Source organism: Spermophilus citellus (genome assembly GCF_964194105.1).
Source record: "Spermophilus citellus genome assembly, chromosome: 14".
Classification (NCBI taxonomy): domain Eukaryota; kingdom Metazoa; phylum Chordata; class Mammalia; order Rodentia; family Sciuridae; genus Spermophilus; species Spermophilus citellus.
This window is the reverse complement of record NC_138194.1, coordinates 6,067,105-6,094,026: the sequence shown is the minus strand read 5'-3', so window position 1 is coordinate 6,094,026 and position 26,922 is coordinate 6,067,105.

Below are 26,922 nucleotides of genomic sequence, written 5' to 3'. Positions count from 1 at the left end.
GTCTCCACCATTATAGCATCACAAAATAGTTTCACTCCCCTAAAAATCCTCTGCGCTCCATCTATTAAACCCTCTTTCTCTCCCAATCCTTGGCAATTACCGATCTACTTATGATTTCCATAGTTTTGCCTTTTTTTCAGAATCCCCAATAGTTGAAATTATATAGTATGCACACTTTCAGATTATGTTTTTTTTTTAACTTGGTTGTACACATATACATTTTCTCCATCTATTTTTTATGGTTTGAGAGCTCCTTTCATTTTAGCACTGAATAATAATCTGTTGTGTGCCTATATCACAAATTATTTAGCCCTTTACCTACTAAATGATGCCTTGGACCCTTCCACATCTTGGCAATTATGAATAAAGCTTCTATAAATATTTGTGTCCAACTTTTTGTGTGAACATGAGTTTTCAACTCCTTTGGGAATGTGCTGAGGAAGGTGATTAATGGGATGTACATTGAGAGTATGTTTAATATAGTAAGAAGTTGCCAAATTATCTTTCCAAAGAGGCTGCAACCATTTTGCAAGCCTACCAGCAATGAATAAGATTTCTTCTTCCTTCATACCCTTGAAAGCATTTGGTGTTGTCAGTGTTCTGGATTTTGGCCACTCTAATAGGTTTCTATAAGAATATCTCACAATTGTTTTAATTTGCTTTTCCATGATAACATATGAGGCTGAGGATCTCTTCAAGTCATTTTCTTCTTCATGTATCTATTGAAATTTTTTCTCCATTTTAAAATTGAGCTATTTGGCTTCTTATTGAGTTTTACAAGGTCTTTGTATATTTTGGGTGACAATTCTCTGTCAGAAATGCACGTCTTTTGAAATAGTTTCTCCCATTCTATGCTGACTTTTCATTCCTTAAACAGTGTCCTTTCCAGAACAGGAATTTTTTTTAAAGAGAGAATGAAAGAGGAGAGAAAGAGAGAGAGAGAGAGAGAGAGAGAGAATTTTTTAATATTTATTATTTTTTAGTTCTCGGCGGACACAACATCTTTGTTGGTATGTGGTGCTGAGGATCGAACCCGGGCCGCACGCATGCCAGGCGAGCGCGCTACCGCTTGAGCCACATCCCCAGCCCAGGAATTCAATGAAATCCAACTTATCAGTTCTTTCTTTCATAGGCTTGTATTTTTATGACCAAACCTAAGATCATCCTGTGATTCTTTTTCCTATATTATATTCTGGCAGTTTTACAGTTTGAAATAGCATACATAGGTCTATTATCTGTTTTGAGTTAATATTTATGAATGGTGTAATGGCTTTATCTAAATTCTTTTTTATGTGAATGTTCAGTTACTCTATCACTATTTGTTGAAAATGTTACCTTTTCTCTAGTGTATTTTCTTTGTTAAAGATCTGTTGATTATGTTTAGGTAGATCTGTTTATTGGCTCTCTGTTCTGTTACATTATTCCAACTGTTTATTTTTGAAACAATATTAGACTGTCACTTACTTTAGCTTTATAGTCAATCATGAAGTGAGACAATGTCAGTTTTCTCAATTTATTTTCCCGTAACATTTTTTGACTATTCCAATCATTTACTTCTTCATATAATCTTTGGAATTAATGTACTAATATCTGAAAAATAACTTGTTGGGATTTTGATTTGGATTGCATTAAATATAAAGATAAAGTGAGAAGAACTGACTATGGAGTACTGTTCATCCATGAACATTGGCTATCTCTCCATTTATTTGGCTTTTATATGATTTCTTTCATTAGAGTTTGACAGCTTTTTTTTTTACAGATCTTGTGTCTATTTTTATTTATCATTTGAGGATACTTTATTTTCAGTATCATTATAATGAGAGATTAAACCAAGATAGGAAACCAGGACTACTTGAATATTTCCTTCCAATAGACTTTTCTACAGACCAGGTTAATTTCATCTCTGTTTCAGGTAACAAAATGAAAAGGCACGAGGAACTTCAAATATTTACCTCCATTCTTTTTTCAGCAGTAAATTCTGAGTAGAATAAAACAAACAAAAAAAAACATAAAACTAATACAAATGGATTAAGGTTATAATTTTAAGTACCAATGAGGATCAATGGAAGATATATTATTTCACATGAAATGATCTCTAGAATCTTTTAGTTCATACAAAAAAAATACTGATATTTCTACAGAAACATTAGAGGTTGGATGTTGCAATACAGTTTCATTCAAAGCATTTTCAGATGCAATTTTTTCCAAGTTATAAGATATTAAGAGTTATAAGATATTATGAGTATAGCAGGTCAGAGTTTCAGGCTTGAAAAATTTTTACACAAGGAAATATATTACCTGGAAGTATGATGGCTTAAAAACAAAAAGCAAAATATTTTGCTGTTTTAGCAAATGTAAACAAGAACATCATATACTTCAATTTTTCCATGAATAGAATGAACACAAATCTTGTTGTTCTCCTTCTCCATGGCAAAAACAGTTGCTGATTACCTTTGGAGGATAAAAAGCAGAAATTCACCAAACAGGCAGATCTGCTGAAAGCTCTGGATGAGAGAATCACTCTGGGCATGAAACACACACAGGGGAATACTCTGGCACCATGACCACATGTGGTCACAATAACTACTGTGGGTGAAATCCAAACAACAAAAAAAAAGTTTTTTCAAGATGTAAAATAAAATTCTGCACTGAAATATTGTCTGGCTTCCATAAACAATTTTATTATTTGAAAAATAGCAGAGCTGCATTCCTCTGAATTATGTGAAATTTTGGCCTGGTCTCTCCTTTTCTTCGAATAATTCTTAGTCTTTCCTTTATATTTAATTATTCAGTAAATTGAAGAAAACAAAAAAAATTAGTTTGCAACACTAAGAATATCAATATTATATAATGTATATCATTGTATATTCTCATTTTTTTACAAAAAATACAAACAGACTTATAATTCTCTCCAGTCAACTCTGAAACAACCAGAATGGCCAGATTCAATGTAGTAAAATGACAACCAAAAAAATAATGTTTTTTAGTAGAAGGTATATTCTAGACATTAATAATAAAGTAAACAACAAAATACAGATAGATAATTTCAAAGTATGTTAAGCTATGTTGAAAAGAAAATAATGGAATGTAAATAATAAGAGTTACTCTAATTGTATTCATTTTCTATTTTTGCCAAAATAACACCAGAAATATAGTAATCTAAAGCAGCATAAATTTATTGCCTAGCAATCAACCTACTTCTTGCTTGCTGTCTGTGTGTTCTATTCTTCAATTCTTTGCTGAACGGATGCAATGAGCCCTGTAGCCTTAGAAGGTAACAGTTACTGACGGGAGGGAATCTCAGCTCTTTGAGGTGGCCTTCAGGTCATGCCCTATGACTCCCCTCAGAGACTCTCAAAAAATGACTATTGGCTTTTTCCACATAAATAAAATCTGTTTTGAAGGACTCAGGATCTTGAGCCATTGATCAGGTCAGGACCATCCAGTATAATTGTCCTTTGGATTAAGTTATAGGCAACTGATTAAGGACTTTAACTATATTGACAAACCTCTTGGGCTATATAACATGATTTTTTCATGGCAGTAATTTCCCATCATATTTAATGATACCATCCACATTCAGAGGGAAGGTATTAGACTGTGTCATTGTGGGTTATCTGGGAATTCTGACTACCGCAGTGAGGAAATGGGACATTCACTGGTATGGTTGAAAAAGACTTCCCAGAGAAGTAATATTTTAGTGAAACTGGATATCTAAAGAACAGCCATTCATATCGCAATTATGGGAAAAAAATCTAGCAGAAAAAAAAATGACAGGAAAGGCTTCGCTGTGGGAACGAAGTATGTACTACACAAGTGCAAAGGGTAAAGGGTACCATGAGGTGGGTATGCAAGAGTTGGATCATGGTGGATCTCATTGGCCATGCAGACTTCAATTTTTAAAATAAATATTAAAGGTGCATTACATGATTCATGATAAATTCAAATTAAAAATTCAGTAGGATACATTAGAAGGGTTAAGCAGTTAAGTGTCATGATCAGATATATATCATTATAAACATTGGAAACATTTTAAGTTGTTTTTCATAATTCTTTTATATTTGGTTATTAAAATTTTTCACAAAAAGAAAATAACATGAAATATAATTTTTGGCTCTTTCAGCAAAATACTTTCCTATCATTCTTGATTTCTACCATAGACTACCCTATTTTCCTCTAGGAAAATAAAGATAGAGAAGAAATACCCGAACATTTAAATTTCAATTTCAGATTAAACTGTTCCCATGGTATTTTTTTCAGATTTTTAAATAGTTTTTCCAGGATGGTTGAACTTTCTAAAAAAAGAGAGAAATCATAAAACATATTGCTTTATTACAAAGTAAGCTCTTATTATGTGACTTCCAATTGGTTCTACTCATTTATACTGTTTCATCTAATTTTAAAAAATTGGAAAGTAGATATTAAACCTCCATTAGGACCAATAAAACATTTTATCTTGCTTACTAACTTTTCAAAGTAAGAAAATGACAGCCCTGGAACTAACAAACAGATATAATTTGTTAATTTCCTTTCTATCAAAAGGAGTAAAAGGAACAGGATTTGCCCTAATACCAGGGGAAAACAAAAACAGGAAATTGGTTAAAATAAGTGAAACTACAATATATAGAATGACGTGTAATCAAAGACAATGATAACTGAAAATGGAAGACCCAGTGGTGAACCTTATGGTTGCTTCAGATTGTTGACCAGAGAGGTTCCAGGATGTAATAGGGGAGGAGGGAGCCCACTGGAGCTTTATTGTGTCCCTGAGTTGTGGAGATAAAGTAGGAAGTTCAGGAAAAACAGAAAAGCTATAGTTCACTAAGCAGAATCCCAGACTGGTAACCCAAAGGGAATGTTAGAGATCTTTAAAGGGTCTCTGAGTCCCCAGCTGAATATTCGCCTATGCACATGAGAAAAGAACCCAAGGTTGAGAACCACTGAAAGAATTAGATAAAGACTTTTCCATGGAGAAAAGTCAATCAATTGAAATTGATACAGAATGGACATGGCATAAGTAGATGATGCCACTAAAATACATATTATAGCTGGGCGTGGTGATGCACACCTGTAATCCCAGTGCCTTGGGAGGCTGAGGAAGGAGGATTGCAGGCTCAAAGCCAGCCTCAGCCAAGGTGAGGAGCTAAGCAACTCAGTGAGACCCTGTCTCTAAATAAAATACAAAATAGGGCTGGGGATGTGGCTCAGTGGTCAAGTGCCCTTGAGTTCAATCCCTGGTACCCAGAAATAATTTTAAAAATACATATTATAACTGTATTCTATATATTCAAGAAGCCAGAGGACATATTGAAAATATTCATAGAGACACATAGTAGACAAAAATTTCATCAAATTGAACTGTTACAGATGAAAACAATAATGTTAGTCAAAGAAAATACACTGGATGGGATTAATGGCATATTAGACCTTGCAGAAGAGATTAGTGAATTTGAAGGCACCAACAAAAGGATAAAACTCTAAAAAGTAAAAGATCCATTAATAAAATGTATGTTCTTTTGTTACAATAGAATTAATTTCAAATGCATAAAAAAGATACTGTAAAAAGAGATACTGTAAAAATCCCTAAATAATGGAAACACTTCCTTCTAAATGATAATCTATAGGTTGAAAAGAGTTGAAAGGGGGAATTTTGAAATTCAGTATTTTTTTTTATTGTTGGTCGTTCGAAACATTACATAGTTCTTAATATATCATATTTCACAGTTTGATTCAAGTGGGTTATGAACTCCCATTTTTACCCCGTATACCGACTGCTGTATCACATCAGTTACACTTCCATTGATTTACATATTGCCATTCTAGTGACTGATGTATTCTGCTGTCTATCCTATTCTTTACTATCCCCCTTCCCCTCCCCTCCCCTCCCCTCCCCTTCTCTCTCTACCCCCTCTACTGTAAATCATTTCTTCCACTTGTATTATTTTACTCTTACCCCTCCTTTCCTCTTATATGTAATTATGTATAACCCTGAGGATCACCTTCCATTTCTATGCGATTTCCCTTCTCACTCCCTTTCCCTCCCACCTCTCATCCCTGTTTAATGTTAATCTTCTTCTCAAGCTCTTCGTCCCTACCCTGATCTTGGTTACTCCCCTTATATCAAAGCAGTCATTTGGCATTTGTTTTTTAAGGATTGGCTAGCTTCACTTAGCATAATCTGCTCTAATGCCATCCATTTCCCTCCAAATTCTATGATTTTGTCATTTTTTAAAGCAGAGTAATACTCCATTGTGTATAAATGCCACATTTTTTTTATCCATTCATCTATTGAAGGGCATCTAGGTTGGTTCCACAATCTTGCTATTGTGAATTGTGCTGCTATGAACATCGATGTAGCAGTGTCCCTGTAGCATGCTCTTATTAGGTCTTTAGGGAATAGACTGAGAAGGGGAATAGCTGGGTCAAATGGTGGTTCCATTCCCAGCTTTCCAAGAAATCTCCATACTGCTTTCCAAATTGGCTGCACCAATTTGCAGTCCCACCAACAATGAACAAGTGTACCCTTTTCCCCGCATCCTCGCCAGCACTTGTTGTTGTTGGACTTCATAGTGGCTGCCAATCTTACTGGAGTGAGATGGTATCTTAGGGTGGTTTTGATTTGCATTTCTCTGACTGCTAGCGATGGTGAGCATTTTTTCATGTACTTGTTGATTGATTGTATGTCCTCCTCTGAGAAGTGTCTTTTCACAAATGGGCCAAGGAAATTCAGTATTTTGAATTGAATGTAAATGAAAACACTGATAAATCTCTGGCCAGACTGAAAGCATATAAGGGAGAAAAAAATTAACATTATGATGACAGGAGTGATATCAACACAGATTCCATGACTATAAAGGGACATTATGTACAAATTAATGCAAAGGAAATTGACTTCTTAGATGAATTGGAAAATCCTTGAAAGACAACAAATACCAAGACTTGTGAAAAGAAAACATAAAAACCTAGATAGCACTATATTTTTAAATTGAAGCTCTTATTTATTTATTTATTTCCACATCTTCATACATGTATTTTGTTCACTCAATGGTGAACTACCCAGAATGAAAATTCACTACAATAGTGAATTATACCAAATATTTAAAGAAATAATACCATTCTCCAAAAATTTCTCCAAAAATTCTCCACAAATCATTTTATAAAGCTTGTACTTTTTGATATCAAAATCAGAGTAATAAATCAAAAGTAGATTATAAACAATATCCTTAATTAATATATATCTCAAAATTTTTAACAAAACTTTGCTTGTGCAAAGCAAATATATATTTAAATAGACACAAACCAAAATTAAATGGTGTTATCTCAAGAATGTAAGATCAGCTTAATACGTTGACACTCAAGTTCACCAATTTAATTAACTACACAAATAAGTTTATAGATGTGATCATCTCAGTGGGTGCAGGAAAAAAAGTGATTTGTTAAAATCCAACATGTATTCTGAAAAAAAAAATATCAATCAAGAAATATAAGGCAAATCCCTTAATCTAATTAAATGCCTGTGTAGAAATCATGCAGTTAACATTTCAGTTAATGGTATAGATAGATAGATAGATGATAGATGATAGATAGATAGATAGATAGATAGATAGATAGATAGATAGATAGATAAAACAAATAAGTGTTTTCCCTTGCAAGTCAGGAATAAGATAGATATCCAGTTGTATCCCTACTATGCAATATGGAGAATAGGTTTCTGCCAGTGCTATAGATACAGTAAAGATAGTGCGTGGACTGTCTGTACATGCAGAGTAAAGAAGTTCAAGTCTTTCCTTCCTGAAGATTCCAGCATACATGGAAGTATGTGTACAACCTTCATCCCCTTTGGAATTTGGAAACCCTGACCTCATCCTAGTCAGTTTTCGTGTGAATAGCCAAGGTCACCATGGAGGAAGAGGCAGGGGTCAGGGTGTACACTAGATGAGACCATGCCAGTAACAAAGCACATGCACTTTCCTGTTTCTAGCAGCATGGTAGCTGCACATCACTTAGTATTTCAAGGATAATTTATCAATTTTCTCTGTTTTTTAAAAAAAGTATCGAGGAATTAGAACAAACGCCTTCAGAAAAAAGAAGCATTTATTAAATTTATAATCTATTGCAAACATCAGTAGATAGATGCTATTCATAAAAGCTTCAGTTGTGTTTCTTCATATCTACTATGTGATACAGGCATTACAATCTGCATTATTTTTTTTAGCCCCAATATTAAAGACAACTTAAGTGGCACAGACAGGATTTGATTCTGGTCCTTTTCAATTTGATCCCCTACCTGCTCATACATAACCATCTCACTTCCATGTCAGTGTTTGCAATCAGCTCTCCCCAGCTAACTTTTAAAATATGTGTTATTACTGCTTCTAATGTAACTGTATCAAAACAGTTTTGAAGCTGAATGAATTAAATAATATATATTAAATCACATATGTTTGGGTTTTGTAATATCCTTTCATTTTTAGCCTGAAACAGAATCCTTGAAGTATAGTATTATTATATTCCCTTGCTATTACAGTACTAAAATTTCTATAAATATCCTTGGTCTGAGCTCTATCTTTAATAATGTAGGAATATGATACAGGAGATATAAATTATAGATTGGGCATAATAACATCATAGAACACCTCAGGTGGTCTGGTGGATCAAATACAAGATTAAGTGTCAAGAAACCGGAGTCCAACCTTTCTTGAAATGTGATGCTCATTCTCCTCTGTTTTGTTTCTTTTTCTTTTCTTCTTTTCTAACAGTATAAGCCATCTCTTCTGATGACATCCATCTCGACCCTATTGGCTATTTCCTTCACTGCCTCCCCACAAAGTCTACCAGTCAAAACACTGTGAGCTCCTTGTCTGATTTTGCTGCTCATTTCAATTGTCTAGAATATTTGCATTCCCATCTTGGGCCTGTCATTCAGAAAACCTTTAATTGAAAAAAATAAAATGAAAAGGCAACATATATTAGTACATGTTTCTGGGAAGATGCTAAATAAGTTAAATAAATATTAGTTCTGCTCCCATTCCTTCTGCCTTGAAAAATTTGTTTCATAATCACTCTTGTTACTTTTGTGAGATGATGGAGAAAAGAAAGGGAGAGACAACTGCCGTCAGCACTGGATTTCCTTTTGCTTCAGATTTTTCACGTGTCAGAAGAGATGTTCAAGTTTTTGAACAACAGAAATCTGCTGTTCATAGACCTGGGTGTTAGTCAGTTTTTTGCCAATGTAATATATATATAATATATTTTATATATTATATATATTTAAAGTTGACTTATATATTTGAAGTTGATTTATATATATATAAATCAACTTCAAAGAAGGAAAGATTTATTTTGACTTATGGCTTCAGAGGTTTCAGTCTGAGTCCACCTGGCCTCCCTGCTTGGGGTCTGTGGAAGCACAGTATACACAGTATATCACAGCAGGAGCGCACTGTGAGTAGAGATGCTCGCTTCATGGTGGGCAGGGAGTGAGGAGGGAGGATGGAGATGTGGTTCCACTAGGCCTTTCAAGGGCAAATCTGCATGGTGTCATTCCTTCCACAAGACCTCACCGTCTAATGCTTCCATCACCTACCAATAACACAGCAGCCAGTTGACAAAGCCTTTAGCACATGAGACTTTGGGAGACACTGCTGACCCAGATGACAACCCGAATCAGAAATCCAGCTAAGAGAACTGAAAGATTCACAGTGGATTTATTAATATGTTATTTGTGTATTAATAATTTGCAAGCACTTTATCTCTTGTAGAACTTAAAAGGCATCCTGTAAGTTTCTATTATTTAAATTTAACAGGCAAAAGATAAAAGAACTGAAGGCCAAAAAAAAATTGCTCACATGAATGAAAGACAATGCTGAAATTTGAATTCAAACCTCACTGACTCCAAAAACTCTACTTTATTAATAACAGGACCTTACGCATGTTGCTCTGATCCTCAAATTTCTCTACTGTAAAAGGGAGATGAGTGATGTTCAATCATCACATTTTCAAATACTTATCAAGCTATTATATAGGCTAGACACACGTTACAGATGCAATAGTAAATTAACTGCAGAAATGATGTCTAGCCTAATAGGGTGACAAATATCAAAGTAATTGTACTAAAAGTGACTAACCAGTTCCTAGTAAAAACTGGTTTGAAATACTTTGGAAAATAAAACTTGATTCTAAGATTATATGTAAGAAGGTGGGGAGGAAGAAGTGGTTGGGGAAAATGCCCCTGAAAAATGTGCTTTGAGCACACAAGTGAAGGTAGGATGAAGGCTTTTGAAGGACCTAAGTACTGCTAGTGGAGGTGCAGGTGGGTGGGAGGAGGCAATTCTTGGGACAAACTCTTTCTACCCCATATGATTGCTCTGTAGTTTAAAGGGAAGTAGAGGCACAGCTGATGGAAAGGGCTTCCTAATGGAAAAGCTCAGTGCTCCTGGGAAGGTTAGTGGGAGATTTGTTGGTTTCTTGTTTTAAAAGACTATAGCATTTCCCCCAAATGCTTCTTCAAGTTTTAGCATAAAGTGGAATCTTTTCACAGTGTGAAATTGGGTTTTAGACTAACTTCTGTTTCAACACGTGCAGAGCTGGAGACAATTCTGTGCAGAGCTTTGCTTAACTCTGGGATGGACATGTGCTTCAAATCCTTACATAGGCAGTGTCTGGCTCTTTCTAAAGGAACTACCCTCAGACTGACACCATGCATCCATTGGATCAGGTTTGGATTTCCATTTGTGCATCTTGACTCAAGACGGGAGAGCCAGAGAAGCGAAGGCTGTCTCACAGGCTGGAGAACAGCAGAGAATCTGACCCCTAGATGAGGAGGAGGAAGAGAAGGGGAATGTTGTCTGTGACTGGTGGTGGGGTGGGTAGTGTCAATGCTCCTGCAGTAAAACAAATCCTGCAGCAAAACAAATCTGGGATGAGGGTATGGGAAGTGACAATAAAAATAGACTAAAGTAAAATTTACACCTGGGTTCTAGACCTCTGATAAATGTGCTCTCTAAAACAGATCCTTGACTTTTCTGACATTGGATTTCCTTGCTTGAGAAATACTGAACTCCCATAGGGACAATGTAAAGATACTAATCAAGGTATGTTTCTGCAACATCTGAGATTTAAAAAAAAACTGCTGTAGTCCTAATTTCTTCCCACAACACTTTTCTAATGAGAATGAGAAAACCCACATGGAGAAAGATAAGCATTTCCCTTGGATAACAAAGTTCCATAGTCCCGATGTGACAGAAGCACACCCTAACCTAGGGTCCAGTGCCACAGCCTGAGAATGGAAAGTGACATAAAAAAGAACTCTTACTATGGAACAAGAATATATTCAATATGTCCATTAGGACCAAAGATGGAGACACAAGGCAGGAGCTCAGTGGAGCTTGCAAATTCTGTGGTCCACCCCTCCACCTTTGATTCTCCTCCTCTCCTAGCTTCTCTATCACCCAGGCTGACTCCCTCTTCCACCTCCCTACCTGGGCCCATGACTCTCCTCATCTTCTACCCTCACCACATTCTTCTCCTTACTGGCCTATCTTACTGAAATTTCAAAGCCCCTTATTAGAAGGAAGTAGTTGGGGGAAGGCATGTAGTTATGATCAGAGCCTTTGCTTAGTCCAAAAGCCAGCAATCCTACTCAGTGCAGATCTGCATGGAGAAATGTCTAAAGATAAAAAGACCATTATCAAGATCATAGAGGCTAGAATTAAGCTTCTGGAATTAAGGGTCATGTGATACAATTGTGCAACTTTCTCATATCACAAGGTCATTGAAAAGACATGGTACAAATGGGGAACAGGAACTATAGCATTGTACCTAGCAAGCTGGTGAATTTGCACTTCTGCTCTTCGACAGAGTAGGTAATCTTCTTTCAATCACTCATTTATTTACTGATATCTTTCATTCAACAGATCCTAAGGATTATGTGAAATATGGCAAGTAATGTACCGGGAGCTTAAAAATCAAAGACCCTATGAGGGTAGTGCAGACACACTCAGTGAACCTTACATATGCCTCTATCCCCTTATCTCATACTTGTGGCAGACCTCATGCATTGCTGCAGCACTCTTACCCTCAGAAATCATCTCAGCATAGAATAACCAATTCCATTTTTTAGAATTGACATGATTAGTAAACACTTTTGTCTAAGGTCACTGCAGAAGTATGCTGTGCTTCTACACTGAATGCGGCATTCACAGGATGCCCAGTTTCTACTACATGAATGTGAGTATCTAGAAAGGATAACTTCTGCTATCAATATTATTTATACTCAGTGCCCATAGTGGATTTTTGCCTTTAGTACCCTGTTGCTCACAGTTCCAGTGCTCTTCAAATTGGGAAGTATGTAAATGATTATGAGAAAGGCTGCATAATTATTAAAGATTAGCTTTTTACTCCTCATGGGAAAATTGCAATCTCTTTTCACAGCCTAATTTCTTCAGTGTTAATTTATGGAGCCCACTCTGTGTCAACCATGCCATCAAATACTACAAATATGAAGAAAAGTAGAAAACATTTTTTGCCTTGGTCTATTGGAAGAAACATATATGAAATAAATCCCAATTTCAATAAAGCAATGATAAAAGAATGTTACAAAGAATGTTACAAAGTTCCAGGAGAATCCAGAAGAAAAATGATCAGTTTGCCTTAGGGCATCATAAAATATGTCTGAAAGAGGGTCGCGGGCATGGGAGCTGTACCTGAAAGGTTAAGTGGAGTATACAGAGGCTGAGAAGATAAAATTGAGCTAATAAAAGGAAAAACCAGGAAAGCTATATGCACTGATATTTGAAAAGGCAAAAGAAGGTTGATAAATTAGGTTGGACCCAGGATATGAAGAAACTCAAATGTCAGGTTCATGATTCTCTGAATGAAAGAAGAAATATTCTCCCTGACTTGCTTATTAACATTATTTAACATTATTTCCAGATTGTGGGTTTTCTAGGCTAACTAAATATTTACAGACCTAGGAGCTATTTGATCCTGCCACTAAATGAGGCAATTCATCAACATGGGGAATCTGTCATGACATTCCAGAAGGAAAGGTAAGGGAAGGTAGGAATGGTAAAGGAGAAGGGATGAAGATAGAGAAAAGCTATAGTTAAAAGTAAAGTGGAAAATATAAAGTAAGAAATCTTTTGGGTCCACTGCCAACAAGAGTTAGGAAAGCTGATTTCTTAAGATAAACTGAAGTAAAACAAAATATACTCCATATGTTGAAACTGTATACTTACTTTGAGATAAACAAAAACATGTTTGTTGAATAGCTGCCATAATTAAAAAGAAATTAAAATAAAAAAAGACAAACCATCTGGGGATAGATACACATTTAAACACACATGTGTGTACATGCATACACACACACATGCATGCTCATGCAAATAAAGCAATTCCCAAATTTGAAGTTTTTTTGAATTAAGTAAACTCACTTATTGCAAAAGTAACATTGTGATTCTTTCCCCTAAAGACCCCATGCTCTAGGTCCATGATGAAGTTATGCAGGGTTACTCAGCATTACTCAAATACAAGAAGAACTTTCCAAATCCTGTTCTTTGCTCTTACTGTCTTCTCTGCTGTGAATATACCACCTCTTTTTTTCCCTCTGGATGACACCACTCTTCTACCTACCCTTTAATACCCAGCTCAAATGTCACTTGCTCTCAGTGGTATGCCTGGACTCCCTGGGTAGTTAGTAGTGGCTTCTGAACTTTATCAATTTTTTAGGGATGCCTAACCAAGTACCCCAGACTAGATGGCTTAAAATAATGGTTCAAACAGTTCTGGAGGCTGGAAGACCAAAATAAAGGTGTTAGCACGTTGTTATTTCTGGGGGCTCTGTTCCATGCTGCTCTCATAGCTTCTGGTGATGGATGGCAATCCTTGGCATTCCTTGATATATAGATACATCCCTGCCTCCAACTGCACATGGTCTTTTCCTTGCCTCTGTATCTTCATATGCCCATCTTCTTATAAGGAAACCAGTCATGTTGGATTAGAGGAATGTGCTAATCCAGCATAAATTTATTTTAACATAGTATATCACATCTGCAATGACCCTGTTTCCAAATGAATGTGCATTCTGACATAATTGGGATAAAGACTTGAACAGCACAATTGAATCAATAGCAACATGCCTGTAACATAGCTTCTGTTTTAGCAAAGAATTGTCAGATGATTGCCAATCTGTGTGCTTCATTCTGAAAGAAATCACTGAGACATGACATATCACTGGGCTGGCACATACTAGGTGTTGATAATTCAATTTAGCAAATATTAACTATAAGCTTACAAAATTTACTCGGTCTTGGAGACATATGGATATATTGTCTCTAAGACTGAAAAGAGTATATTTTGCAAGTTTCTAGTTAATGTTTTCTCATTTGAATTGAAGATAGCCCAGAGAAAATATGGAAAAAGTATTTCTGACTTAAGCTAAAAGGAGAAGGTTAGGAAACACATCTACTCTTAAGAGAAAATTGGGGCACAGGGACACCCTAGTATTACTCATTTGCCAGAGAGAGATTTCTTCCCTTGCGATGGGCAATGAGATAGGAGAGAATTCTTGCCTGCAATACCCTTAGAGGAAAGGAAGCACATGTGAGAAAAGGAGACCTATGTTTGTATGAAATTCTGTCTGAATGGCTAAGTACTGCTGATATTGTCACTTCTCCTCTGTCCACCTCAATTTTTCCTCCAGCAATGAGAATCAGATAAGATGGAGTGATTTTAAAACTTAATGAAACACAAAAATTCTCTCTTCCAAGTGAAATCTTGCCAATCTATATAACAGATCCATGCAAGGCTGCTAGAGATCAGGTGAAGGAAGTGAGCCTGGAGGTCCAGAGGCCACTCCTGACGGGTTTCCACAGTCTAGGTCTAGGGGAATCTGGAGCACAGATTGAAAATCACTTGGCTATACAAAAGTCTCCACTTGGTTTGCAGTCACACAGAGGATCATTGTTATAATTTAGATATGAGGTGTCCCCCAAGAACTCATATGTGAGACAATGCAAGAAGATTCAGAGGAAGAATGATTGGGCCGCGAGAGTCTTAATCCCATCAGTGAATTGGTCCACGATGGGATTAATTGGGGGCAGCTGAAGGCAGATGGGTGTGGCTGCAGGAAGTGGTTAATTGGGGATGTGGCTGAGGTATATATTTTGTACTGGAGAGTGGATTCTCTCACTCTGTTTCCTGATCCTGCTGTGAGCTGGCTCCCTCTGCCACACTCTTCTGCCATGATATTCTGCCTCACCTTGAGCCCTGAACAATGGAGCTAGCAGTCCATGGATTAAAACCTCTGAAACTGTGAGCTTTCAAATAAACTTTTCCTTCTCTACAATTGTGCTAGTTTGGCTTTTAATTCACAGCAGGAAGAAAGCTGACTAAAATAATTATATGCAAAGATTAAAAAATGAGAAGAGATGAAACAGTTTTTACAAAATAAGGAAATAAGAAAGACGCTGGTGCAGGAAATGGTAAGGCAGAGAAAAATGGTCTCTGAGCTACTCTTTATGGTACACATTCCATTATAAATTAAGGATGTACACATTTGGGGAAGGATATTGCTATTTTTAACCATACCATAACTACATAATCACAAAGGTAACTGTCATGAAGGAGGGGCAGAGAATGTGGATGATACCATGTAGATTATAGCTCATGGCCCACAAGGAAAGTGATCTGTCCTACTCAAGTTAGTAATGTCCGAAAACAGCTTTATCACTGTGCTTCTTTGCAAGTTTTGTCGGTGCCATCTTTGATTGATCGTATTTCCCAGGTCACAATTTCTTGCAGACTTCTTTTCTTTGATGCTTGCAGATCCTTCACTGACAGAGCTTACATGGCCTTCAATCCCTATTTGTTTTTTTTCTTTTCTTTTTGGTACTAGAAATTGAACTCAGGGGCATTCAACCACTGAGCCACATCCCCAGCCCTATTTTGTATTTTCTTTAAAGACAGGGTCTCACTGAATTGAGTTGCTTAGTGCCTCACTTTTTGCTGAGGTTGACTTTGAACTCGCGATCCTCCTGCCTCAACCTCCCAAGCTGCTGAGATTACAGGCATGTGCCACTGCGCTCAGCTCAACCCCTGTTCTTCTTTTCAAATAGAAGCTTATCATTCTCCAGGAAACCTCTGAGCATCCAGTCCTATAAGCTTTACCCTCTTCCATATGCCTTTGTGCATCCTCTGCACCTTGGATAAATACGTGTAATTGTACCATCACACTGAATTACAAGCTGTTTCCTCAATTGATGCTTATTTTCAAACTAGTGAATTTTGGGGAATGATCTTATTTGCTTTACTCTCCAGTCCTCATCATTGTGACTGGCATATCATACTTTTTGATAAATGCTTCCTGAATGAATTAGCATATTCATTTCAGTCTATTTCAAACTGTTCTTCAATTTGCATGTAATCTTCAGCATGTATCAAGATGAGAATAGGGACGATTTGAGTAGAATAGAATACTATAGTTAAATCTCTAGAGACTTTATATTCCTGATCCAACATAGTATGAAGACACAATACAGACAATGGACACTTTTTCACACTTGTCTTGGAAATTAGCCCGAGAGCCAAATGTTTTATTTTAATGGTATGGCTCTTCTCCCATTCCACAATTAGTAAACATTTCAGGTCACACATATACACAATGTTTATTTATATTTACTATGATTCCCTATGAAACTACAGATGTTTGGACCATTTAGGCATTTAAGTAATGTTTGATGAAGTAAAGAAGAAATAAGGAAACACTTGAATAAGATGAGCTAAGATTCTGACATCCATTAGCAAGCTCTCACCAGTTTTCATCTGTCTAATTTAAAATGCAGGCAGGCCCATTCACTTGGAGAGAGGGAATGGAAACATGTAATAAAATACTTGATCTTTCCAATGACTTTGAATTAATCCTTAAAATATAATCACCTATAAGACATTTGCTACTCTGAAGTGGAATGCTGGATTCCTGCTCCAGTTCTGTCCCCATAGTGCTGTCTGAAATTAATTTTTTGGCTTGGTCCTACCTCCATTAATGTATTTATTTGACTGTAAAAAAACACAGACTAATTTTTGTGGGGGTTTAATATAGTCCAAACTGATTCTGATATGATTACACACAAAGCTGGATTAGAGTTTGTGTGCATCCCAGACAGGCTTTTAGCTCAGTTTTCTGGCAGACAGGGATTATCTCAGAGTCTCAACTTAAATTAAAAAAAAAAAAATCTCTGATAAACTTCCAGAAAAATTGTTGGGGAAAACTCTTCCCTATGCTTAAAGCAATGAACCTTTGAGTCTACATGTATATCCTAACTAAGTAGACACCCACTTTTTGGAAAACAGTTTCATTGAGAATTCTTTGAAAGCGGAGCATATCTTTCAGGGTAGGAGTGGTGTGGGGGTCTGACTCACTACCTTAAATAGTGTATTAAGTATTTCTCTCAATTACCTATTATACTAGCAAATTAAGCTTTCTCCAAATCCTTTCAATCCTCACTCCTTTTGTTTTTATTTCTAGGCCAATGTCAGGGTGACATGCCATGTCTCATCATGCATTTAATTCAGCAGCTTAAAAATCAATCTCTTGCCGTTTTCACCATCTTGGCCTCTTACCTGTTAGAGGGGCAGGCCGGGTAGATTTCTATTCACTTTGCAGATAAGGAAATGGAGACTCAGAACTTTTAGTAAAGTCTTGATAATGAAAATAGATCGAATATTATTTTGAACATTAGTGTTTGATTTCTAGTTCAAGGCTAATTGATTCTATAAGTATTTAATGGGCATTGAAAAAACAGCTTTGCATAGAGGCATTACAATACCTGAATCCAAACTATATTACCAAGGCATAGTAACAAAAACAGCATGCTACTCGAATAAAAACAGACATGTAGACCAACGAAACAGAATAGAAGAAAAAGAGAAAAACCCACATAGCTGTAGTCATCTGATTCTTGTAAAAGGTGCCAAAAATATATGGTGAAGTAAAGACAGCTTCTTAAATAATGGTGCTGGGAAAACTGGGTATTCATAAGTAGAAGAATGAAACAAGATCTCTACCTCTCATCCTGTACAAAAGTCAGACCAAAATGAATCATTTATATAGGTACAAGACCAAAAGTTTTACAACTGTTAGAAGAAAACATAAGGGAATATTTTAATATATAGATTCAGGAAACAACTTCCTGAATAAGATTCTAACAGCAAATAATAGCAAGAATCAACAAGTATGATGGCATCAAATTAAAAGTTGCTGTACAATAATATAAATAATAAACAGTATGAAGAAAGAGCCTATAGAATGAAAGGCAATCTTTGTCAGCAATTCTTTCAACAGAGGATTTATACCCAGAATATATACAGAACAATAACAACAACAAAAAAAACCCTCAACACCAAAAGAAAAATTATGGTCAATAAATGGGCAAATGAACTGAATAGACACTTCTCAAAAGAAGAAGTAGAAATGGCTAACAATTTTATGAAAAATGTACATTTTTAGCCATCTGGGAAATGGAATGAAAGCTAGCCTCATTACACTCTAGATGGCAAGCATTGAGAATACAAATAATAATAAATGGTGGTAATGATGTGGGGGAAAAGGAACTCTTACACACCCTTGATGGGGATGTGAATTAGTACAGCCACTATGGAAATGAGGGTAATGCTTCCTCAAAAAAAACTAAAAAGTAGAACTGCCTTGTGACCCAGCATCACCAGTCCTTGGCATTTATCCAAAAGAACTGAAATCAGTATAGTTTAGAGATATATGCATATTCATGTTCACTGAAGTGCAATTCACAATAGCCAGGTTACAGAATCAGGCATCAAGCTAGATGTCCATCAACAGATAAATGGATAAAGGAAATGTAGTATATATATTATACACAATGGAGTTTTATTCAATCATAGGTAAAAGTAAAATTGTCATTTGTATGAAAATGGATGGAACTAGAGAACCTCATGCTCAGAAAGAGAACTATCATAAGTGGTCTCTCATATGTGGAAACTCATGAGGGAAAAGAAAATGGATTTCATGAGAGTAGAAGGGAGACCCATAGGACAGAAGAAGAGGAACAAGGGAGGGAGGAAGGGAAAGCAAGGGAAGTACTTGGGAGTAAGTTGGTCAAATTGTGTTAGATGCTTGCACCAACATGCCACAATGAAACCTATCATTCTGTATAATTAATATGCACCAATGAAAAAGAAACAGATGTGCATGTGTTGGTGAATTTCAATATTTACCGAGGTTTTATTTGCAGATATTGTGCCTGGTATTGGTGTTATGGTCAAAACTAAGACATAACCTCTTCCCTAATGATTTTATAATGGCAATGTTTACTAACTCACTTTAAAAAGCAAACTATCACAACTACCCATTGCCCTTGTACCATGGAAAAATCCTTGGTCTGAGCCTTGTGGGAAAGTGAGCCAGGAACACCCCATTCTCGCAGAAATCTGGGAAAGCCAAGCAGCAGCATCCCTCCACTGAGAACATACCATACACCTAGCATGAGAAGAAACAAAGAGCTGAACCTACCTTGCTGTTCAAGAAAACATTCATACTTTCATCATTTATCAGGCCACCTCAGTGAAAACATTCCACTTCAAAAGACCACTTTGACATTTAATTGGTCTTATCAAAAACTGTTTTTTTCTCTTCTCTTTTGTTTGCCAGATTCCTTTTGCATTACTCTCCAATGCGCGGTAGCTATTCCCTCTCAGTACTCAGATGGGGGAGAGAAAATATCATTCTTATAGCATATCTATATTTTTTTAGCAGTTCTTTATTTTTAGAGCAGTTTTAGATCCACAATAAAATTTTTAGAAAGTTCTAGTTCCCATTTCCACATACCTCACACAGTGGCCCCCACCATCAACACCAGGTAAAAGGTGGTATATGTGGTAACCATCAAGGGAGCTACATATATATCGCCGGAATCTATGGTTTACGTTAAGGTTCATTCTTGGTGTTATACATTCTATAGGTGTTGACAGATGTATGATGCAATGTATCCACCACTATAATATCACAAAATAGTTCACTGATCTACACATCCCATGATCTTCCCATCAACACCTGCTTTCCCTCTAATACATGGCAATCCTTAATCTTTTTGCTGTCTCTGTAGTTCTGCTTTTTCCAGAATGTCATGTAGTTAGAATCATACAGTACACAGGATTTACACATTGTTTTCTTCCTTTAGTAATATGCATTTATTTTTCCTCCATGTTTTTTCATGGCTTGGTAGTTCATTCATTTTTAGCACTTACTATTCTAGGGTATGTATGTATCACAGTTTGTCTATTCACTGAGATGAATGAGTTCCTCTTACTACTCACTAGAATTTTGTGTCACCAGTGTTTTGGATTTTTGCCATTTTAATAGGCACATATTGCTATACCATTGCTTTAATTTTTAATTATATAATGGCATATAATGTTAAGCTTTTTTTTTTCATTTGTTATCTGTATTTTCAGGGGTGAGGTATCTGTGCAAATATTTTTCTCATTTATTAATTGTAGTTTTCATTTTTTATTGCTAAGAGTTACTTATATATTTGGAGCTAAAGTCCTTTATCAGATATGTCTTGTAAATATTTTCTCCTACTCTGTGCTTTGTCTTTTCATTCTCTTGAATTTTGGTTTATTTTTATATGTTTTTCTGCATACAGAAAAAAGTTTATTTTAGAAACTTTAGGTAATATAAATAATTTAGAAGTGGGTAATGATGCCTAAAATATCTTCTTAGTGAATCTTTTTATTTCTAGTCTGTGACTAATGGAATTCTGGCCTTAAAAGAAACTAAAAATCCTATGCTTCCAGCAGGCCAAGAACATTGACAGGATAGGGGATCTCCAGCTAAAAAAAGATATTATTGTAGTCATAAGTAGGGCCAGGTTAACCCCAGGGAAGAAAACTGGATAATTAGTTATTGGTTCATGTGTCTACAGGTAAGCTGGTAAAGACAATTAGATATTTCTGGCAATGAAAGCCAAAATATTATCCACAAAATATATACAAAGTCTTCAGGTGAAGATTCTATATCCTAATCTTAGAATAATTCAAGTCTTAGAGTGTCTTCATTAACCACACACTAAGAAGTTCTTTGTGTATTAATAAGCAGCAATTATTGGGTTCATGTAAACAAAGCAAGACAAATAAATCACCAAATAAATCATACTGATCAGAAAATTGTTAAATTAATTAATGTCAAATGTTTGCCTTAGGGACAAAAACTAAACACAAGCAGAACTAATACCTACCTGGTCCTGCTTTCCTTAGGCTCAAAGCATGTGGGCACCTCACCTTTCACATCCTAGGTCAGAGAAAGAGACAGGGGGATAGTTACACCCTAAAACAAAACCAAGACAAAGAAAATAAAGGAACAAAAAGTATCATTCTGTCAATCACTGAACTCCAAAAGAAATACAATGTTGAACCTTTTCTGGTCAATTTCTGTCTCCCTAATGAAAATAGCATTATACTTGTAGATATAATATTTTTAAAATATTTTCTTTTAATTTATTGGGAGAAAATCTTTGTAAAACTTGTTAACTTTTCTTCATCTTGTTTGTATTAAAAGTACCTGGCATGGCAGCTCAAATCATGTACTCACAGATATTTATTAAGTATCTTCTCCATACCACACACTGAGTATGTATCTGTGAGAATACACTGTAGCCAAAACATGAGTCATTCTAAATAGACAAAGATGAAAGGTGGTGGCAATCACATCACATAAACAGGGAGCCTCTGTCAGATGAAGCGAAATCTGAGCAGAGATGGAAATAAGATGAGAAAAGGAGACAAGCACAACCTGGAGAGATGTACAGCACAGTGAAGTGAACAGCCAAGTTCCTGAGGAGAGAGCGGGTTTGCCATGTTCAAGGAACAGGCTGGTGGCCAGTGAGGCCAGACCAGAGTGAGGGCAGAGGACAGTAACAGGAGATGAGGCCAGAGAAGCAGACCATGGCAGATCACAGGGAGCTCTGTAGGTCATGGCCAAGATTTGAGATGTTCTTTAACTGTAATAGGAAGCTGTTGGTATTCAGCAAATATTAGTAATTCATGAAAGCAACCATCTTAGACACATTTTTAAAACTGTTAGTGTTGATAAATATTTTCAGGAATCTAGAATTTCTTAATTCTTGTGCTATTGACATTTTGACCTGGAAAGTCTATTATGGGGATTGTCCTATGCTTTGTAAAATGTTTAACAGCTTCTCTAGCCTCTATCCACTCAGTACCAGTAGCAAACTTTCCCCCATGGCAGTAACCAAAGTGTCTCAGACAATTACAAACTCCTAATTGCCCCATTTGAGAACCATTAATCTAACCCAAACTATTTTATGTATTGCACAACTCAATTTAGTGAAGTTATTTAAGCCAACAAAGCTGTTTTTGTTGTTGTTGTTGTTGTTGTTGTTGCTGTTGTTGTTGTTTGGTATTAGAGATTGAACTCAGGGACATTTGACCACTGAGCCACATCCCCAGCCCTATTTTGTATTTTATTTAGAGGACAGGGTCTCACTGAGTTGCTTAGTGCCTCTCTTTTGCTGAGGCTGGCTTTGAACTCACAATCTTCCTGTCTCAGCCTCTCAAGCCACTGGGATTTCAGGTGTGTGCCACCATACTTGGCAAAGCTGGTTCTGATAATAGAGGTAACTAACATATATTTATGGATGATAATACAAAATATGTTACATAATGCATGTTTTAGGTATTTTATTTGTGCATGTCTTATGTACACATATTTTATATGTGATATAAACAATATCTATATTATAAAAATATGCATTTTATATAACATATACACTTCCATTATATATTATTATATATACATATTATAAAATACAAAATATTGAATATATTTTACATTCTATTGTGTATCATAGTTTATTCATATTATATCATATATTTTATATGTGATATAATGAAATATAGCTTTGTATATTATTATAATTTTATAATACAATATATTATATATAACATATATTTTTACACACAGAAAAACAATCTAGTGTTTCCTTTTGATATAGTTACCTTTATTCCCATTTATAGGTAAAGAATTAACTCAGAAAGTTGAAGTGATTTGAAGTCAACTATTGGCCTTGGGTCTCCAAATCACATCTATTCCAGTAATAAGTTGTCAGCTTGGGATATGTTTGAGATAACAGTAACTTCAACAGACTGTGAAACAAAAACTTCCATAAACTTTCTATCAAAATGTTATTCAGCACCATTTTAAGGCATACTGAGGAGACTGGGACCGTTGGTCTGCCAACTCCACTTTCATTAGAAAGTGAAAAAAGAGTTTAAAGTTAAAGGAATTCTCATTTCTACTTTTCGTTTCTGAAAAATAAAAAAAAATATCTTACTCTTTGATATAGTTTGGATCCGAATATCCTCATTTAGACTCATCTGTTAAAGGCTTGGTCCCCAGCCTGTGACACTTAGAATGCAGTGGAACCTGATTGGAGGAAATTAGGGCATTGGAGGTGTGCCCTAGAAGGGGATAATGAGGCCCTGCACCCCTCCTCTCTCTTTGCTTACTGGCTACAATTATAAGAATGGGCCTTTTCTATTATGTACTTTTGCCATGATATGTTGTGCTATCACAGACACAAAGCATCAAAGCCAAGAAACCATGAACTTAGATATCCTAAAATAAACAAAATGAATCTTCCCTCCTTTCAAGTTGATTATCTCAGGTATTTTGTTATAGTAACAGAAAACTGTCTTTAACTAGGACACAAAGCCAGGGTTCTAGGTTTCAACCAGAGGTTGTTTCAAAAATGATGCTCACACACATACACACACACACATATACACACACAGAGACACACACACACAAATTAAAATTAAAAACAAAGAGGACACTCAAAAAACTCCATTGAAAGAAAGTTCTCAAATTCTCAGTCTCTGAGGTCTTTTTTAGAAGGGCACTGTTTTCTCTTTGTTTTAAATTCACTAGCTATCTTCTTCCTCCCAAACTCACTAGATCTTTGAATTGTTTCAAAAGAGATGATGTATACAAACAAGGCAAAGTGACAGGTAGGGTTAGGATAGAATATTAATAGCATAACCCCAACATATTTTCTCTTCTAGTGTCACTCCAGAGAAACATTTGTTCCTTCATCAAATTATTATTCCTGACACTAGTCACATTTTTAACACTGTCAGGTCTAAAGTTTATGGGTGATTTGGAAGTTTCTCTTGATTGATAACCCATCACAAAAATAAAATTGAATGGTATGTATAAGCACAAATAGGAACTGAGGAAGAAAAAGGATCATTGTTGAGGATCAATATGAATATTTCAGTTTTTCCTTCGGAGGTCGAGTTCAGAAGGAGCTAAGAGCAATCAACAAATTCAGGATTAGGGCTTTGTTTCTACTGCCTCATTGTGAAATTGTAAGTTGTTTGGAAAAAAGTATATTGCTTTATGAGACCTTATTTGGGGAAAATTTAAAACAAATGCTATAAAGAGGCAAAATTTTTTCTTACATCAGTAATTTGCATGAAATAGTAGTAGCAGGATTTCCTCAATAATAATGTGTCTTCTTAGTCATCTGATAATCTGTTAATCCTTGAGTCCTGCTGTTGTGAACATCCTGATGAGTTTAGCTAATTTTGTGTATAGGACATGAGAAAAAGGTAACTTGTTCATACTTTTGAAATAAATAAGATGATGTCGGAGAGAAAATGTAGTGAAAGATTCAGAGCTGATGCTGGCCATTCAGGTAGCAGACAGCTCCAGTGACTGACAGGGGCTGGAGAGAACAGAAAGGCCATGTCTTGAACATTCCACCCTTTAATAGAATGCCCTCCCTTTAATTTCCATAGGGTCTTGTACATTTTTCTCTTTTGAAATTTGTGGAAGCCTGACTGTGATTTTTCAAATGAATGAGAACAGTATGGATAGAAGCCAGATTAAGAAAGGAAGAAGATATGAAATTACAATATACCTTGACATTTAAAGGATTGTGGTTAAAATATTGATTTCTTTTAGTCATGTTAGTATGGCACAGAGGCACCAGTTGATATCTGAGCTCCAACCAATTTATGTGGTACATTTTTATTTATACTATTTATACATTCACTATTACTTATATAGACTATTTTTATTAAATGATTATTTATTTATGTATTAATTAAGTGCTTACACAAACTATTCTAAGAACTTCACAAATTACTGCTTTTAAATCTTATCTTAACCATCTACACTAAATCCAATTATTATACATTTTTTTAGAATTGAGAAAATAGATAACAAAGTTCAATTTCTCAGAGTCTTGTATAGATATGAACAGGAGTAAATGTTTGAACCCAGAGGTTCATTCATACATTCAGTAAGTACTTATTCAGGTGAGTTAATGTCAGGCAATTGTTGTTCTTGGGCTAAGGATACATTAAGAGAACATTACCAACAAAGATGCTTCCACCATGAAACTGTTATTCTTGAAAGAGACAATAAGCTAATAAATATATGGCATGTCACATAATGATAGACTGTGAAGAAAAATAATGAATAGAATAGTGTTAGGGTGTTTAAAGAACAAATAGCCATTTACAGTTCGGTTGATCAGGAAGTTTGCTTGATAAATAACATTTGATCATTGATATATAATATATGTAGAAATACAGTCCAAGAGGACAACCGAGTACAAAGGACCTAAGACATATTTGCAAAACAACAAGGAGACCAGTATAGAGTAAAAAATGGAGATGTGGAGAGAGCAGATACAGGAGGTGAGAGCAGGGATGTAACCAGAGCTGGACTATGGGCCTCTCGTGGATCATTGTAAGGATGCTGAATTTTATCTTGAGATAAGAAGTCATTGTATAGTGTTTATCAAAGCAGTAGCCTCATTCATTATACTTCATCAACTTCACTGCTTTGCAGAAGATGTTGGAATCCTCATAGTTTAGTGGTTCAAGTCACAGTGGTAATAGAAGATGCAACAAGAACTGGTTGGATTCTGGTTATATCTTATTGATAGAGATGTCAGGATACATTGATGGATTGGATGTGAACTTTACACATGCACACATAAAAGTGGAATTAAATGTAGACCTGAGCTTCTCATAGCACTGAGGTTCCAAATACAGAGTTGAAGACAGCTATATTTGATCTGGGGAGATCAAGAAACTTTGTCTGGAAATGCTGATTTTGAGATCTCTATTAGGCATGCCTTCATTTATACTGAGTAGGCAGTTTTATATGTTATGTGCATCAAGAGGTCAGCAAAGGGGTTGAGGCATCAGGTATCAACTTGAAGTTGTCAACGTTAGAGATAATAGAAAAGCCATGAGTCTTGTCCCCAAAGAAAGTTTAAATAGAGAAGAAAATCAAAGGTCAAGCCCTGGAAAAATCCAAAGATTAAATATGAGGAGGAATAGTAAAAACAAGCAAAAATAAAAATAAAAATAGATGAAACATATAATGTAGGACAATGGCAATAAAATTGTATCTTTGTAACCAATTATATCTTTGTACCCAAGTGGAGAAAAAATTTAAGGTTATTCCTCCTTCGCCCCCGCTAAGATTGAAGGCTATATATGGATAGACACTTCTGTCCCTTTCACGGTGGTATATCTAGAGTCTGGCATATGATGGCTCCTCCAAACTGATCACTGATTTGACTCCCAAATTCTAGAATTTTTCATAGTATTAGCAAGTGAGCATCATGGCAGGTGAAACTAAGGCATTAGCATAATACATCATTCTATTGACTAAATTAAGTACTAACAAAATCTTCTAAAACTAGCTTTCTGGTTTAAGACTAACATTCACACACAATCCTATAACTTGCAATGATAAATAAGGAAAAAACTGAAGCAATGAATCTTGGAAATTAGGCATCTCCATGGCCTGCAGTGTGGGTAGATAGGTGAAAATTTTATAAGCCCAAC